A 7,845-nucleotide genomic window follows, 5' to 3' on the forward strand; every position below is an offset into this window, starting at 1 on the left:
CTGGTGGCTAGGAATGAAGAGTGATGTCGCTCGGTTTGTGGCATCATGTTTAACTTGTCAACGAGCTAAGGCAAAGCATCAAAGATCGGGCGATCTACTACAGTAGTTGGAGATTCCTGAATGGAAGTGGGATAGCATCTCGATGGATTTCGTGACCCACTTACCCCGTACGGTCAAGAATCATGACTCCATCTGGGTTATAGTAGACCGGCTGACGAAGAGCACACACTTCTTAGCTTTCAACCTGAAGATGTCCATGACGAAGCTTGCACAACTCTACATCAACGAGATCAATCATTTGCATGGAGTACCGTCCAGCATAATCTCTGACTGAGATACGAGGTTTACGTCTCAGTTCTGGCAGTCTCTACAGAGTGAATTGGGTAGCAAACTTCAAATGAGCTCTGCCTATCACCCTTAGACGGACGGTCAATCTGAGAGGACCATCCAGACGCTTGAAGACTTACTGAGGACATGTGTACTGGATCACTTGGACGTTTGGGATGAAATTCTTCCTTTGGTTGAATTCACATACAACAACAGATTTCAGTCTAGCATTGGGATGGCACCTTTTGAAGCTCTTTACGGGAGGAAGTGTCGAACGCCACTCTGTTGGTTCCAAGAAGGAGAAAAGGTGTTGACTGGACCTGAGCTTATTCAGCAGACAACCGAGAAGGTGAAATTGATTCAAGAGAGGTTGAAAGCGTCACAGAGCAGGCATAAGTCCTACGCTGACAAGAGGAGAAGGCCATTGGAGTTCGCTGCAGGAGAGCATGTCTTTCTTACACTGAATCCAACCACTGGAGTGGGCAGAGTCGTTCGTCCTAAGAAGCTGTCTCCTAAATTCATTGGGCCGTACCAGATTTTGAGACGCATCGGGCCAGTGGCGTACGAGATATCATTGCCTCCTCAATTATCCAATCTTCATCCAGTCTTTCACGTTTCTCAACTTCGGAAGTACATACAAGACCCTTCTCATGTACTGGAGTTAGAAGACGTTCGTATTCGCCAAGACCGAACAGTAGAGATGCAACCAGTACATATCGAAGATAGCCGAACCAAGTATTACAAGAGAAAAGCCATCAAATTGGTGAAAGTGGTATGGGACGAGAAGACGGGCGACTCTACATGGGAAGTGGAAGATGCCATGAGAGACTTGTACCCTCGTCTGTTTTCTGGTAAGTTTTAATTTTCGAAGACGAAAACTTTTGCAGTTAGGGGGAATGTCAGAACCCATTTAAAACGCACCCAAAAACCCTCTGAACGGACGCCATATGTCAAGCCAAAGGAAGTCTGAGATTCAGAAAGTGGAAGATAGGTGTGTGTCGCAGATTGGACGAACGTTTTGATGGTAGAGTAAAACTGAAATTTTTCTAAGTTTCATGCCACTTCTCTGCATGCACCAGCCATCTTCAACCTTATGAAATCTCCTCCTTCTCTCTAAAAACTCTTCCTTCTCTCTATAAAATCTTACCCTTTCTCTTCTCCGATCACCATTCAGGCACCGTAGAAGCACTTCCGGCATCAAGAGCTTCCAATTAAACCGTTCGGTTTGTGAAGCTGAGCTGGTAAGTTCTTCTCTTCACTCAGTCGTGCGTTTTCTTTTACATGCAAACCAAGTAATGGTTTCATGTGTTGATCGCTCCTCTAAAATGAGAGGTTCTGATAGTGTTTTGGTTTTAATTGGTTTAGTTGGGAAATTGTCGAGCGTTGAGGGTAAAAGAACTGGTAGTGGTGTGAACTGTATTCTGCCTCTGTGAACGTTCGGTCACGCTAGAGGTAAGGGAAGCTTATATGGTTTAATTTGTATGTTAATTGTATTGCATGAACGTTCGTTGAGTTGCTGAATTAAAATGAAATATGGTTGTGCTATGTTCTGATGTATGAAGTATGTGAATTTACTATGATGTGGATGTATGCAATTATGTAGATAAATGTTGAGAAATTGAATTGAGATAAATGATTTTTAAGTATGAAAATTCCCTAAGATAATGTATGTTCGTTACTGAATGGTCTTTGACTGTTCGGCTTTTTTCTCAGGGACTCGTTTAGAACTGAACTCTCTCATTTGGAAGGAGTTTATGTTGAGGACGAGCGTTTTCGTCTAGTACAATTTGTGTACAGGCGTTCCACCAAGAATATTCTTTTCTTGGCATTTTGATATAAATTTAAGTATGTCCATAGGTAGTAGTACATTCGTTCGTTCTTATATATTAATTAAATAATATCTTATATTCCAAGCGTTCGTACTATTCTATGCTAGGTCTTTCACCAAGCACTCGTATTATTTAATGTTAGGTCTCTCACTAAGCGCTCGTACGATTTAGAGCTAGGTCTTTCACCAAGCGCTCGTACTATTTAGTGCTGGGTCTTACCCTAAGCGCTCATTCTCTTTTCTATAATCTATCTTGATGAAAATAGTGTTCGTCCAACTTCAATAGAGTTCTCTCTCTACAGTGCTCAGTCATTGACTGACATTGGGTTTTCTTGATGTTAAACTCAAATAAGCTAAGTATTTATAAGCGTTCAGTTTCTTCATGTGAATTCTTTTAAGTATTATTCTTTGAATGTCTTGAAGTGTTTGTATCCATTGGTTTTGGCCTAGAGTCTTAGGACTTGGCATGGTCTTTTCGGTGTTCGGTTTGAGCTCTCAAGGGTCAGTTCATTTAATTGGCTCACTTTGTAAATAACATTTGTTCCATTCGTTCTGTTGATATCTAATTGTACTCGATTTCTTTCTCAAACCGATAGTAAACCTCTCGGTCTTAATCTGTTCTGGAACTGGAGACCTCTCGGTCTCGCTCCAAGTGTTCGGTCTCGTTCTGAGTTAGGGTTGAACGTTCGGTATTTGGTATCCTTAGTGATCTTTGTACGAAGGGTTTAATTGAGATGATTAATAATGAAAGATGAATAGAATATGATATGGATGAAATGTTTTGGATTATGGATGAGCATTCCGGGGAGGAATAACTCATGAATGTATATTGGAATTTGTAAAGTATGAATATGGGCATGCTAAGTTGGCAGTTCATCCTGATGTTCCATGATTACTCGTCCTCACGTAGAGGAGGGTAAGTCATGTGTGGGAACGACAGGAGGTCCTAGTCCTTATGGTTAATTTGGACAAATAGGACTAACCTCGGGTGGCAGCTGTTGAGGGCATCCCAGTTACTACATCACCCGGGTGCACGAACGTCGTAGCTACATTAATTTCATACAGTCCGGACAGTCAGTCTAGTATTAGGCTTTGCATGAACGAATGATGAATTATCTTGTTTGGTTGATTGTGTGAAATATATGTTTATACATGAATTAAATTACATAAGCTTACCCTATGTTTTCTTTCTTGTCTGTTTTGTACGTTCGGTTGTCCTTCTGTTGCAATGATCATCCATGTGGATGTGAGCAGAAAGAGACGAGCTGCTGGAAGAGGCGCTGGAGGAAGATAGCTTAGTAGAAGTAGAAGTTAAGACCGAACAGTAGAACTGTTCGATCAATAATATAGTCTGATAGTAAGGTGATCGCTCGATCACCTTTTCCCTTAGCTTTTGGTAGGACCGTTCGGTATAGTATTTTGTAAACCGTCCGGTCGGGATTTGCTTATGTTGTTCGGTTTTAATTTTCTAGTTTTTCTGTAAGGCCGTTCGGCCACAACCGTACGTTCTCTTTTAATGTAAGACTGATCTGTAATATTATTTAATGTGATTATTCTATTATATAGTTTTAAACTGTATTTTTTGGATATTATAATAATATTAATAATAATAATTATTGCTATTAAATAATAATACATTAATTTCTACATAAAATAAAATAACAATATTCTTTTTCTATCTATTATTTCTTAATTTATTACATATATTAAACCATTCATAAACTTTCAAAAAATTTACTTTTAAATTTATTTACTTTTATCTCTAAATTATTTTAAAAAACAACACAAATTTTAATCTTAAATTAATCTAAATTTATTCACATACTCTTTCTTAAATTATTTTCACACGTCCGTTAAGTGATATTCCTCAGGCCATCCTTTATTTTCAATTATGTAATGATAATTGTTTCTCGATATAATTAATAGAACAGAGAGACACATCTTTCTTTTTTTGCTATCACCTATCTTCTCTTCTGACCTCTGAATGCTTCGAGTTCTTCAAGTCTGTACCGAGTGGTGGGCACGTGTTAAAGATAATCCAAAACTTAAGTTAGATTTTAATCAATGAACTTAATTCACAATTAAGTATGAGTGGACACGTATTATTGATTTTAATTTATTTATTATTATTTAAATAATAATTAAAATATTATATATATATATATATATAAGTTAGTTGAATTTTTTTTAAATAAACGGATGTCAACATCCGTTGAAGGTGAACTGAATGTTGACATCCGTTTTATAGAAAGACAAATTAAGTATGAAGTAGTACAGGAAGTGATTGGTGATGGTGCAGGGAGCAACTCTCATCAATCAGTTACAAATGTAACCCAATTAACATATCACCTTTGTCATTGGCTTTGACTTATTATCCAGCCAACCAATCATATGAGATGCCTTACCACAATAACTATACCAATTTTGGACAAAGTAACAATTAACGACAATGATTTTACATTAACTGAACATTAATTTTATTATAGTTTAGAACCAACTTTTGAAACATTTTAGTGACTTATTCGTCTTTGTAATAAGTTTTTATTAATATAATTTTTAATAAGTTTTGTGACGTAAAGTTTATAAATAATATGCAATCGACACAAAAATTTATAAAATGAAGCTGATCACAATTTTAATTTGCTGTCATAAAATTTGAGACGTATGATGAGAATGTTGATTTATTGATTCAATCAAAGTCACCTGCTTTCTTATCAAAATTGCTATCTCGCCTGCTGCTGCCTTGAAATTTGCTTCCACTGCTTCACGTGAATGTCAATCAAAAGGCACCAAACGCGTCAGCTCAGTCTCCAAAAAATCAAAGGAGTTTGATTTGAATAAAGCAAAACGACTGAAAAAAACAACGTCTGCATATGTATGGCGCTTCAACTAATTGAACCGACCACCCATAATTGTTCAGGAAATTGAAATGGATTTAATTACACCATAGTGGAACATCAACGCTTGAAGGAATAAATCAACGAATCAAATTCATGAACTGCTAATATCCATTTTCTTCACCTGCCAATAAGCTGCTCGGTAACTGCAACGAATCAAATAAACGAATCCAATTGAATGAATACAATGAGAAATGAATTGAATTAGCACTGAATAGAACAAGATTGCGTCATCAAATTTTGATCGATTGAATAGTTTCCGATGCTTACACCGCAATTCTGCTTCAATTCACGTGAATGAACTGCTGGTACGATTTCAACGTTGATTGACACCAAATGCACAGAACACCACTTGAATAAGAAAATATCCACGCGCTGCTTTCTGATCAATTGATAGAAATAAGGAAACAGTGATTTGAGTTGAAATGCACGGGAAGATAAATCTAAGGCACCGATCAGCACCGCTTCACTAATTGAGAAATGTAATCAATAAACTCCAGAAAGCAATTATCAGTATAAAATTAATTCTATTACCACACTCCCATGTTACTTCTTTACTTCCTTATCTTAAAATTATGAACATTTCTTTTCCTTCCTTACCTTAAATTTTTTTCTAACATCCGATTATCTTCTTTTTATAGTTATTGATAGTTTTGTTATTGTACTTTATCTACTTGTAACACAACATATTTATGTAGGCATATAAATTATTTTAGTCACGTTTCCAGCAGTAATAATCAGTACTTTAAAACAAGACCTAAGGGTGTGTTCTTTTGGGGGATTTGGAGGAGATGATTTGGAGGAGATGATTTGGAGGAGATGATTTGAATGGATTTATGTGAATTTGAGGGTAATTTTGTTAGTTGTTTTTTTGAGTGGATTTATGGGTAATTAAGAGTGGATTTGATTGATGTGATAGATTTTAAAAATTAGTTTAATTGGTAGAAAATGAAGATGACCAAATTGCCCCTACTTCTAAAAGTATTATAAAATGTTATTTTGTAATGTTATATTTAATTGTAAAAATGTTTATGAAGAGGAAAAAATTAGAAATAATTGTTAAAATTAATGTTTAAAAATTATAAAAGTTATAATGTAGAAAAATGATTGTATTTTAAAATGTAATTATAAATTGTAATATAATTTAGTACGAAGTGATATGAATTTATAAGTCATTGAAGTGAGAATGATTAACATTAATCAAACAACCACAATTAATATATAATGTAATTTTTGAAAGTCACATACAAAGAAACTTATATATATTAAAGTCATGTAATACATTATCCGAAATATAATGAACTTAATCATCTAAATGGTGAAGAATCGAGTTCACATTTTGATTGAGGTGAGCAAATTGGCGGTTCATGTCTAGGGAAAGGTTTGCCAAGTTATCTTCAATACGTTGAACCCGCACCTGCATTTGTCCCATACTCTACATTCTGTGTCTCAAGTCTTGTACTCCTTCCCACATTTGAGTGATCATGTTTGCATTAGATAGAGGTGGAGGAGGCTGCACACTGTGGTGATGAGGGTCTGCTTGGTCTTCTTCTTCATCATCATCCAGATCGTGTTGCCAAACACCGTTGACATTAATAATTTTCATCCTCTTCAAAGAATTGATAGAAAAGTGATGTCGGGACCCTATATGAGTGCTGGCATCGGCATCGACGTGAACTCCACAATATAGCATGATCTGTGTGATAAGGACACCATATAGGAGGGGTGTGTCACTGGCCTTGCATTTAAGCATATGCTGCATGATGTGATGAGGCCAATTGATTGCTATATTATTTTTAAGCACCCATATCATAAAAATATCTTCATGCAATAACCTAGCAAAATTCCCTGGTCGTGGAGTCAACATATGCACAATAATATAATGCAGAAGCCTATCATTGATATTCAAACAACCAACTGTTAAAACACCTTGACCACCCTGTAAATCTGGTATGATCATAGTAGCTAATGCCATGTCGCGGTCATATGGAAAGTCCTGTGGGAGATTTGAATAACACAATTTCTGACCGTCGTACTTCAAGTTGGCTACATTCAACCAATCAGTAGGTTTGAATCTAATTTTTCTCTTGTTTACCTCACTCAGCATATATCCATTTGATGATATCTTCAGATTTGAATAAAATACCTTTATTAAATCGACATAGTAGGGTCCCTGTAATGTAAGAAATTGGCTCAACCCTTGAAATAGAAGATGCTGCTGGAAAAATAACCCTGAACCGGTAAATGAATCAAAATTCATTATCTTGGGAGGAACTATAGTCCTTGTACAGAAATCAGTTGCATAGTTTTCCATTTGATGACTGTGTGTGAAAAAACGACGCTGGTCTAATTGGTCCTCTACAGATGGTCTTACAAGGGGTGCATCTTCTGCCTCAGTGACAGTTTCTTTTCCCTTACGAGTTTTTCTTGCCCTTTTTGTTGATGATGAGGCCATCTGATAATTTCTTCAAAAAATCATTTCATTAAAATAAGAACAAAGTACATCATAAGATATTACTTATATTTCATAATAACAATGCATAACAACACATAAGAACAAATGTCATACATCGTAACCATTAACAGAACTACAAAATGACATCGACCACACAAATATAATAATTCATAACTAAATTACTGAAACACAATTTCATTTAATACTAATACAAGTAAGTCTGATATGAAGATTCCTAACAGTCACCGCCCGATATCATTTTTAATAATTTATTCCACCGCTTATGTGGTGACAGTCCCATCAACCTCTTTGTACATGTGGGGTTTCCACATAAGAAA

At 36.1% G+C, this 7,845-nt stretch overlaps 1 long non-coding RNA gene across 1 annotated transcript; it reads right to left on the bottom strand.

Moving 5' to 3' along the window:
• Nucleotides 1-4,747: 4,747 nt before the first annotated feature.
• LOC108328808 (uncharacterized) lies at nucleotides 4,748-5,570 on the bottom strand. Its single transcript, XR_001832154.2, has 2 exons — nucleotides 5,323-5,570; nucleotides 4,748-5,198 (listed from the first exon to the last, which is right to left on the bottom strand). It is a non-coding gene; the product is annotated as an uncharacterized LOC108328808 (long non-coding RNA).
• Nucleotides 5,571-7,845: the final 2,275 nt, after the last annotated feature.

Source organism: Vigna angularis, chromosome 2 (genome assembly GCF_016808095.1).
Source record: "Vigna angularis cultivar LongXiaoDou No.4 chromosome 2, ASM1680809v1, whole genome shotgun sequence".
In the NCBI taxonomy this organism is placed as follows: domain Eukaryota; kingdom Viridiplantae; phylum Streptophyta; class Magnoliopsida; order Fabales; family Fabaceae; genus Vigna; species Vigna angularis.